The following is a 10,000-nucleotide window of genomic DNA, read 5'->3' as shown; positions in this document are numbered from 1 at the left end:
GATGAAAAATTTATTGTAGTAAATGTACATGCACCAAATGAGGAAAAGGATAAGAAAATGTATTTTAATGTTTTAAGAGACATAATAGAGAAATGGAAAAGGGTGGTGGTTGCAGGGGATTTTAATACTGTTTTTAGCAAAATAGACATGGCTAATGGGATGGTTTTTAGGACGGACGGTGGAAGGAAGGAACTTAAATTATTGATGGAAGAAAAAAATATGATTGATGTTTGGAGAGAAAGAAATGGAAAAAAGAGAGAATATTCCAGAAAACAGTTAGTTGGGAATTTTATGTGCCAAACTAGGATAGATTATTTTCTGAGCACAAGAAATTTGGATTGTTTTATTGATGATGTACTTTATAAAGAAACAACTTTAAGTGATCATAAAATGGTTTTAATGAGGATGGATTTTAAAAGGGAAACGAAAGGGCCTGGGGTATGGATTTTAAATACAGAAATCTTAAATCATGAAAGTTTTAAAAATGGGATAGAGAATTTATTAGATGAGGAAAAAAAAGATGCAATGTATTTAGAAGATAAAAGACAATGGTGGGAAAATGTGAAATTTGAAATAAAGAAATATTCAATTAATTTCTGTAATATACTGCAAAGGGTGAAAAGGACAAAGGAAAAAGAAATAAGAAGAACGTTAAAAGAAGAGTTAAACAAAAATGAAGTAAATGTGCAAAAAGTGTTTGAAATGGAGGAGAAGCTTAAAAAAATGGAGGAAGACAAATGCCAGGGAGCGATGTTGAGAAGTAAAGCTAAATACACAATAGAGGGGGAAAAATGTAACAGATTCTTTTTTAATCTCGAAAAAAGTAGGGGAAAAGCTGAAATGATCAAAGAGCTTAAAAACAGAGATGGCCAGTCGGTTTTTAATACAGGAGAGATTTTAAAAGAAATAGAGACTTTTTATGAAAAGCTTTTTAAATCAGAAGGGGTGGAGGAGGAGAAGGGAAATGTTTTGTTGCAAAGAATAACTAGGAAAGTTGGAGAAGAAGATAAAATAGACTGTGAAAAGGAGATAGAAACGGAAGAAATTATACAAGCTATAAACTCCCTAAGAGTAAAAAAAGAGTCCAGGAATAGATGGTATTGGAAGTGAATTTTACAAAGTTTTTAAAGAAAAACTCAGTGTGATTTTAAAGGGGATTTATGATGATATTTTTAGGAAAGAAGGAGTCAATCCAAGAATGGGGTTAGGTTTAATGAAAATAATTTATAAGAAACAAGGTGATAAAACAAATTTGAAGAATTTTAGACCCATCACAATGCTAAATACTGATTTTAAGATTTTAGCTAAAGTTTTAGCTAACAGATTGAAGAATGTAATGCCAAGTATAATTGAAACTAATCAAGCATATGGTGTAAAAGGGAGGGACATAGCAGACATTACAAGTAGCATAAGAGACATAATAGGTTATATAAAAGAAAAGGAAAAGAAAGCATATGTTATAAGGTTGGATTTTGAAAAAGCATTTGATAGAGTGGAGCATAAATTCTTATTTTCTGTTTTAAAGAAGTTCGGTTTTGGGGAAAATTTTATTAAATGGATTGCAATTTTATACAAGGATATCTTAACGAAAGTAAAATGTAATGGATTTTTAAGTCAACCTTTTAAAGTTTTAAGGTCTATAAGGCAGGGGTGTCCGTTATCAGCACAGCTTTATTCTTTGGTGGCAGAACCTTTAGGACTTTTAATAAATAAGGAGGAAGGAATAAAAGGAATAAAAATGGAAGAGGAAGGGGAATTTAAGAAAATCTTTCAATACGCAGATGATACAACAATTGTGGTGGAAAATATGGAAAGCGTTAAAAAGGTTATGGAAAAAATTAAATACTATTGTGATGGGCAGGTGCAAAAATCAATGAAGAAAAAACTGTGTATATGAAATTTGGAGGGGTGGTGGATTTAGCAGGGGTGTTTAAGTTCATGGAGGTACAGGAAATAAAGATTTTAGGGGTGGTGTTAGCAAAGAATGAAAAAGTGGCAGTAGATAATATGTGGGAAGGGATAGTAGGTGGAATGGAGAGAAGGTTGATTTTTTGGAGGAACATGTTTTTAAGTTTGAGGGGGAAAATATTAATTGTGAATTTGTTAATGTTGTCTAAAATGTGGTATGTTTTACATGTGATGCCATTGCCAAACTGGGTTTTAAAAAGGATAAAGAAATGTGTTTTAGAGTTTTTATGGGATAAAAAGCCTCCAAGGATTGCTTATTTTACATTAATAGGGCAGCTGGATGAGGGAGGGATGGGTTTAGTGGATGTGGAACAAAAAATGAAAAGTATGAGGGTGAAAGTTGTTAAAAAATATCTGGATAGGACAAACAAAGCTGAATGGAAAAAAATGATGGGTTTTTATCTAAATAAATGTGGGAATTTTAAATTGGGGGATAATATTTTATGGATGAAACTCAAAAATTGGATGCTAGAGGGTATACCAGGATTTTATCAGGAAGTTTTAAGTGCTTGGAGACTTTTTTTAACAGAGGTTGATTTTAATCCGAGGGGGAGGGAAGTTGTTTTAAATCAACCTCTGTTTCTGAATGGAAAGATAAAGCTACAAGAGCAGGATATCTATTTTAAAAAATGGATGAAGGTGGGAATTTTAAAAATACGAGATGTTTTATGGGAATATAAAGAGGGATTTTTACCATTGCAGGTCATTATAGATGCTATGGAAGAGGAGAAGGAGGATTTTAATATGTCAGGTTTAAGAAGACAATATGAGGATGTAAAAAAGGCAATCCCAAGGCAATGGCTGGATGAAATAAGCAAAGGGGGGAGAAGCGAAAACAAAATGGATGTGTTTTTCAAATGGAAAGATAAGTGGTTTGACTTAAATTTGGGAACTGTTGGAATGTTTTACTGTTTTTTTAGAAATTCTGTTTTTAAAAAACCTATTGCTAATGTATTTTGGATGAGGCATTTTAATGAAGTCAAAGAGAAAGATATTTGGAAGATCCTAAAATGGCAATGTTTGGATGTGGAACTAGAATGTTTGGATTATTTTATAAGACACAATGTGGTTTTTACTGAAATGCGATTGTGTGCAATGCTAAAAGAAACAAATGCACAGTGCAAAGTATGTAAAAATGCTGATGAAGGTATTTTACACTTGTTTTTATATTGTGAAAAACTGACCCCTTTTTTTAAAGAACTAAAAGAGACAATTAATGCTTTGAGGGATAATAAGGGGGATTTGAACTGGGAGATGAATTTTATGTTAGGAATGAACGAGAATAATGCAAATAAGAAACTAATTAATTTATTATTAATTTTGGCAAAAAAGGCAATTTGGAAAAGAAGAAATGTGGCTAAAAACAGGGACTTTATTTTAAATTTGTGGTTACTGTTTAAAGGGATGGTGGGAGACTATGTTCAAACGTTGTATAATTATTTTATATTTGAAAACAAGGTGGGAAATTTTTACAAAATATTTACAAAAGATGTTGTGTGGATTCTTGGGCAAATGCATATTGCAATGCCTGAAAAGGATGTTTTTTAGTTTTTTCTAATGTTTATTTGATTGAATGTAAAATTTATGCTTACTAAATAAAAAAAAAAAAAAAAAAAAAAAAAAAAAAAAAAAAAAAAAAAAAAAAAAGCTATGCCCGATCTTGTCTGATCTCGGAAGCTAAGCAGGTTTGGGCCTGGTTAGTACTTGAATGGGAGACCGCCTGGGAATACCAGGTGCTGTAAGCTTTTAGGTTTCCTTCTCTACTTATATAATGCACTGGCGGTTATAGTGGCTGATCTTTAAATAGCCCTCTCTTTGCAGACTCCTTCGCTTAAGGCCATACCAGCCTGGCTATGCCCGATCTCGTCTGATCTCGGAAGCTAAGCAGGTTTGGGCCTGGTGAGTACTTGGATGGGAGACTGCCTGGGAATACCAGGTGCTGTAAGCTTTTAGGTTTCCTTCTCTACTTATATAATGCAATGGCGGTTATAGTGGCTGATCTTTAAATAGCCCTCTCTTTGCAGCTTGGTACTTTTGGAATTTTTCAGTAATTATCTAATAGTTTTGCATAAATAAAAAAAAATAAAAAAGAGTCAATGCCCAATCTTAGAAAACCGAAACAGGTTTGGGCCTGGTTAGTACTTTTGGAAATTTTCACTAATAGTCTAATAATCTTGCAAAAAAAAAAAAAAGAGTCAATGCCCAGTCTTAGAAAACCAAAAGAGGTTTGGGCCTGGTTAGTACTTTTGGAAATTTTCACTAATTGTCTAATAATCTTGCAAAAAAAAAAAAAAAAAAAGAGTCAATGCCCAGTCTTAGAAAACCGAAAGAGGTTTGGGCCTGGTTAGTACTTTTGGAAATTTTCACTAATTGTCTAATAATCTTGCAAAAAAAAAGAGTAAATGCCCAGTCTTAGAAATCCGAAACAGGTTTGGGCCAGATTAGTACTTTTGGAAATTTTCACTAATAGTCTAATAATCTTGCAAAGAAGAAAAAAAAAAAGAGTCAATGCCCAGTCTTAGAAAACCGAAACAGGTTTGGGCCTGGTTAGTACTTTTGGAAATTTTCACTAATAGTCTAATAATCTTGCAAAAAAAAAAAAAGAGTCAATGCCCAGTCTTAGAAAACCAAAAGAGGTTTGGGCCTGGTTAGTACTTTTGTAAATTTTCACTAATTGTCTAATAATCTTGCAAAAAAAAAAAAAAGAGTCAATGCCCAGTCTTAGAAAACCGAAACAGGTTTGGGCCAGGTTAGTACTTTTGGAAGTTTTCAGTAATTATGTAATAAATTTGCAAAAAATTTTTTTAAATAAATAAAGAGTCAATGCCCAATCTCAGAATCTAAGCAGGTTTGGGCCCAGTTAGTACTTGGATGGGAGACTGCCTGGAAATACAGATTATAGTGGCTGATCTTTAAATAGCCCTCTCTTTGCAGCCTCCTTCGCTTACTGCCATACCAGCCTGGCTATGCCCGATCTCGTCTGATCTTGGAAGCTAAGCAGGTTTGGGCCTGGTTAGTACGTGGATGGGAGACTGCCTGGGAATACCAGGTGCTGTAAGCTTTTAGGTTTCCTTCTCTACTTATATAATGCAATGGCGGTTATAGTGGCTGATCTTTAAATAGCCCTCTCTTTGCAGCTTGGTACTTTTGGAATTTTTCAGTAATTATCTAATAGTTTTGCATAAATAAAAAAAAATAAAAAAGAGTCAATGCCCAATCTTAGAAAACCGAAACAGGTTTGGGCCTGGTTAGTACTTTTGGAAATTTTCACTAATAGTCTAATAATCTTGCAAAAAAAAAAAAAAGAGTCAATGCCCAGTCTTAGAAAACCAAAAGAGGTTTGGGCCTGGTTAGTACTTTTGGAAATTTTCACTAATTGTCTAATAATCTTGCAAAAAAAAAAAAAAAAAAGAGTCAATGCCCAGTCTTAGAAAACCGAAAGAGGTTTGGGCCTGGTTAGTACTTTTGGAAATTTTCACTAATTGTCTAATAATCTTGCAAAAAAAAAGAGTAAATGCCCAGTCTTAGAAATCCGAAACAGGTTTGGGCCAGATTAGTACTTTTGGAAATTTTCACTAATAGTCTAATAATCTTGCAAAGAAGAAAAAAAAAAAGAGTCAATGCCCAGTCTTAGAAAACCGAAACAGGTTTGGGCCTGGTTAGTACTTTTGGAAATTTTCACTAATAGTCTAATAATCTTGCAAAAAAAAAAAAAGAGTCAATGCCCAGTCTTAGAAAACCAAAAGAGGTTTGGGCCTGGTTAGTACTTTTGTAAATTTTCACTAATTGTCTAATAATCTTGCAAAAAAAAAAAAAAAGAGTCAATGCCCAGTCTTAGAAAACCGAAACAGGTTTGGGCCAGGTTAGTACTTTTGGAAGTTTTCAGTAATTATGTAATAAATTTGCAAAAAATTTTTTTAAATAAATAAAGAGTCAATGCCCAATCTCAGAATCTAAGCAGGTTTGGGCCCAGTTAGTACTTGGATGGGAGACTGCCTGGAAATACAGATTATAGTGGCTGATCTTTAAATAGCCCTCTCTTTGCAGCCTCCTTCGCTTACTGCCATACCAGCCTGGCTATGCCCGATCTCGTCTGATCTTGGAAGCTAAGCAGGTTTGGGCCTGGTTAGTACGTGGATGGGAGACTACCTGGGAATACCAGGTGCTGTAAGCTTTTAGGTTTCCTTCTCTACTTATATAATGCACTGGCGGTTATAGTGGCTGATCTTTAAATAGCCCTCTCTTTGCAGCCTCCTTCGCTTAAGGCCATACCAGCCTGGCTATGCCCGATCTCGTCTGATCTCGGAAGCTAAGCAGGTTTGGGCCTGGTTAGTACTTGGATTGGAGACTGCCTGGGAATACCAGGTGCTGTAAGCTTTTAGGTTTCCTTCTCTACTTATATAATGCACTGGCGGTTATAGTGGCTGATCTTTAAATAGCCCTCTCTTTGCAGCCTAGTACTTTTGGAATTTTTCAGTAATTATCTAATAGTTTTGCATAAATAAATTAAAAAAAAAAAAAATTAGTCAATGCCCAGTCTTAGAAAACCGAAACAGGTCTGGGCCTGGTTAGTACTTTTGGAAATTTTCACTAATAGTCTAATAATCTTGCAAAAAAAAAAAAAAAAAAAAAGAGTCAATGCCCAGTCTTAGAAAACCAAAAGAGGTTTGGGCCTGGTTAAAACTTTTGGAAATTTTCACTAATTGTCTAATAATCTTGCAAAAAAAAAAAAAAAGAGTCAATGCCCAGTCTTAGAAAACCGAAACAGGTTTGGGCCAGGTTAGTACTTTTGGAAGTTTTCAGTAATTATGTAATAAATTTGCAAAAAAAAAAATTAAATAAATAAAGAGTCAATGCCCAATCTCAGAATCTAAGCAGGTTTGGGCCCAGTTAGTACTTGGATGGGAGACTGCCTGGAAAAACAGATTATAGTGGCTGATCTTTAAATAGCCCTCTCTTTGCAGCCTCCTTCACTTACTGCCATACCAGCCTGGCTATGCCTGATCTTGTCTGATCTCGGAAGCTAAGCAGGTTTGGGCCTGGTTAGTACTTGGATGGGAGACCGCCTGGGAATACCAGGTGCTGTAATCTTTTAGGTTTCCTTCTCTACTTATATAATGCACTAGCGGTTATAGTGGCTGATCTTTAAATAGCCCTTTTTTTGCAGGCTCCTTCGTTAACGGCCATACCAGCCTGGCTATGCCCGATCTCGTCTGATCTCGGAAGCTAAGCAGGTTTGGGCCTGGTTAGTACTTGGATTGGAGACTGCCTGGGAATACCAGGTGCTGTAAGCTTTTAGGTTTCCTTCTCTACTTATATAATGCACTGGCGGTTATAGTGGCTGATCTTTAAATAGCCCTCTCTTTGCAGCCTAGTACTTTTGGAATTTTTCAGTAATTATCTAATAGTTTTGCATAAATAAAAAAAAAAAAAAAAAGAGTCAATGCCCAGTCTTAGAAAACCGAAACAGGTCTGGGCCTGGTTAGTACTTTTGGAAATTTTCACTAATAGTCTAATAATCTTGCAAAAAAAAAAAAAAAAAAGAGTCAATGCCCAGTCATAGAAAACCGAAACAGGTTTGGGCCTGGTTAGTACTTTTGGAAATTTTCACTAATAGTCTAATAATCTTGCAAAAAAAAAAAAAAAAAAGAGTCAATGCCCTGTCTTAGAAAACCGAAACAGGTTTGGGCCAGGTTAGTACTTTTGGAAGTTTTCACTAATTGTCTAATAATCTTGCAAAAAAAAAAAAAAAAGAGTCAATGCCCAGTCTTAGAAAACCGAAACAGGTTTGGGCCAGGTTAGTACTTTTGGAAGTTTTCAGTAATTATGTAATAAATTTGCAAAAAAAAAAATTAAATAAATAAAGAGTCAATGCCCAATCTCAGAATCTAAGCAGGTTTGGGCCCAGTTAGTACTTGGATGGGAGACTGCCTGGAAATACAGATTATAGTGGCTGATCTTTAAATAGCCCTCTCTTTGCAGCCTCTTTCGCTAACTACCATAACAGCCTGGCTATGCCCGATCTCGTCTGATCTCGGAAGCTAAGCAGGTTTGGGCCTGGTTAGTACTTGGATGGGAGAATGCCTGGGAATACCAGGTGCTGTAAGCTTTTAGGTTTCCTTCTCTACTTATATAATGCACTGGCGGTTATAGTGGCTGATCTTTAAATAGCCCTCTCTTTGCAGCCTCCTTCGCTTAAGGCCATACCAGCCTGGCTATGCCCGATCTCGTCTGATCTCGGAAGCTAAGCAGGTTTGGGCCTGGTTAGTACTTGGATTGGAGACTGCCTGGGAATACCAGGTGCTGTAAGCTTTTAGGTTTCCTTCTCTACTTATATAATGCACTGGCGGTTATAGTGGCTGATCTTTAAATAGCCCTCTCTTTGCAGCCTAGTACTTTTGGAATTTTTCAGTAATTATCTAATAGTTTTGCATAAATAAATTAAAAAAAAAAAAAATTAGTCAATGCCCAGTCTTAGAAAACCGAAACAGGTCTGGGCCTGGTTAGTACTTTTGGAAATTTTCACTAATAGTCTAATAATCTTGCAAAAAAAAAAGAGTCAATGCCCAGTCTTAGAAAACCAAAAGAGGTTTGGGCCTGGTTAAAACTTTTGGAAATTTTCACTAATTGTCTAATAATCTTGCAAAAAAAAAAAAAAAGAGTCAATGCCCAGTCTTAGAAAACCGAAACAGGTTTGGGCCAGGTTAGTACTTTTGGAAGTTTTCAGTAATTATGTAATAAATTTGCAAAAAAAAAAATTAAATAAATAAAGAGTCAATGCCCAATCTCAGAATCTAAGCAGGTTTGGGCCCAGTTAGTACTTGGATGGGAGACTGCCTGGAAAAACAGATTATAGTGGCTGATCTTTAAATAGCCCTCTCTTTTCAGCCTCCTTCACTTACTGCCATACCAGCCTGGCTATGCCTGATCTTGTCTGATCTCGGAAGCTAAGCAGGTTTGGGCCTGGTTAGTACTTGGATGGGAGACCGCCTGGGAATACCAGGTGCTGTAATCTTTTAGGTTTCCTTCTCTACTTATATAATGCACTAGCGGTTATAGTGGCTGATCTTTAAATAGCCCTTTTTTTGCAGGCTCCTTCGTTAACGGCCATACCAGCCTGGCTATGCCCGATCTCGTCTGATCTCGGAAGCTAAGCAGGTTTGGGCCTGGTTAGTACTTGGATTGGAGACTGCCTGGGAATACCAGGTGCTGTAAGCTTTTAGGTTTCCTTCTCTACTTATATAATGCACTGGCGGTTATAGTGGCTGATCTTTAAATAGCCCTCTCTTTGCAGCCTAGTACTTTTGGAATTTTTCAGTAATTATCTAATAGTTTTGCATAAATAAAAAAAAAAAAAAAAAGAGTCAATGCCCAGTCTTAGAAAACCAAAACAGGTCTGGGCCTGGTTAGTACTTTTGGAAATTTTCACTAATAGTCTAATAATCTTGCAAAAAAAAAAAAAAAAAAGAGTCAATGCCCAGTCATAGAAAACCGAAACAGGTTTGGGCCTGGTTAGTACTTTTGGAAATTTTCACTAATAGTCTAATAATCTTGCAAAAAAAAAAAAAAAAAAGAGTCAATGCCCTGTCTTAGAAAACCGAAACAGGTTTGGGCCAGGTTAGTACTTTTGGAAGTTTTCACTAATTGTCTAATAATCTTGCAAAAAAAAAAAAAAAAGAGTCAATGCCCAGTCTTAGAAAACCGAAACAGGTTTGGGCCAGGTTAGTACTTTTGGAAGTTTTCAGTAATTATGTAATAAATTTGCAAAAAAAAAAATTAAATAAATAAAGAGTCAATGCCCAATCTCAGAATCTAAGCAGGTTTGGGCCCAGTTAGTACTTGGATGGGAGACTGCCTGGAAATACAGATTATAGTGGCTGATCTTTAAATAGCCCTCTCTTTGCAGCCTCTTTCGCTAACTACCATAACAGCCTGGCTATGCCCGATCTCGTCTGATCTCGGAAGCTAAGCAGGTTTGGGCCTGGTTAGTACTTGGATGGGAGACCGCCTGGGAATACCAGGTGCTGTAATC

General features: G+C 35.8%; 9 non-coding genes and 2 pseudogenes across 9 annotated transcripts; all 11 read left to right on the top strand.

The window, feature by feature from the left end:
- Positions 1-3,797: 3,797 nt before the first annotated feature.
- LOC132153595 (5S ribosomal RNA) lies at positions 3,798-3,916 on the top strand. Its single transcript, XR_009436905.1, has one exon. It is a non-coding gene; the product is annotated as a 5S ribosomal RNA (ribosomal RNA).
- Positions 3,917-4,910: 994 nt separating this feature from the next.
- Positions 4,911-5,029, top strand: LOC132153667 (5S ribosomal RNA). Its single transcript, XR_009436973.1, has one exon. It is a non-coding gene; the product is annotated as a 5S ribosomal RNA (ribosomal RNA).
- Positions 5,030-6,023: 994 nt separating this feature from the next.
- On the top strand, positions 6,024-6,142 carry LOC132153664 (5S ribosomal RNA). Its single transcript, XR_009436970.1, has one exon. It is a non-coding gene; the product is annotated as a 5S ribosomal RNA (ribosomal RNA).
- Positions 6,143-6,226: 84 nt separating this feature from the next.
- Positions 6,227-6,345, top strand: LOC132153578 (5S ribosomal RNA). The gene has a single exon (XR_009436888.1). It is a non-coding gene; the product is annotated as a 5S ribosomal RNA (ribosomal RNA).
- Positions 6,346-6,940: 595 nt separating this feature from the next.
- Positions 6,941-7,059, top strand: LOC132153730 (5S ribosomal RNA). The gene has a single exon (XR_009437035.1). It is a non-coding gene; the product is annotated as a 5S ribosomal RNA (ribosomal RNA).
- An 84-nt stretch (positions 7,060-7,143) lies between these two features.
- LOC132153527 (5S ribosomal RNA) lies at positions 7,144-7,262 on the top strand. Its single transcript, XR_009436840.1, has one exon. It is a non-coding gene; the product is annotated as a 5S ribosomal RNA (ribosomal RNA).
- Positions 7,263-7,958: 696 nt separating this feature from the next.
- LOC132153843 (5S ribosomal RNA) lies at positions 7,959-8,077 on the top strand (annotated as a pseudogene).
- Positions 8,078-8,161: 84 nt separating this feature from the next.
- On the top strand, positions 8,162-8,280 carry LOC132153577 (5S ribosomal RNA). Its single transcript, XR_009436887.1, has one exon. It is a non-coding gene; the product is annotated as a 5S ribosomal RNA (ribosomal RNA).
- A 584-nt stretch (positions 8,281-8,864) lies between these two features.
- LOC132153729 (5S ribosomal RNA) lies at positions 8,865-8,983 on the top strand. Its single transcript, XR_009437034.1, has one exon. It is a non-coding gene; the product is annotated as a 5S ribosomal RNA (ribosomal RNA).
- Positions 8,984-9,067: 84 nt separating this feature from the next.
- On the top strand, positions 9,068-9,186 carry LOC132153526 (5S ribosomal RNA). The gene has a single exon (XR_009436839.1). It is a non-coding gene; the product is annotated as a 5S ribosomal RNA (ribosomal RNA).
- Positions 9,187-9,882: 696 nt separating this feature from the next.
- LOC132153772 (5S ribosomal RNA) overlaps positions 9,883-10,000 on the top strand; it is a 119-nt pseudogene continuing 1 nt past the window's right edge.

This window comes from Carassius carassius, chromosome 11, assembly GCF_963082965.1.
Source record: "Carassius carassius chromosome 11, fCarCar2.1, whole genome shotgun sequence".
Taxonomy (NCBI): Eukaryota; Metazoa; Chordata; class Actinopteri; order Cypriniformes; family Cyprinidae; genus Carassius; species Carassius carassius.
This window is presented reverse-complemented; position numbering and strand designations above follow the sequence as displayed.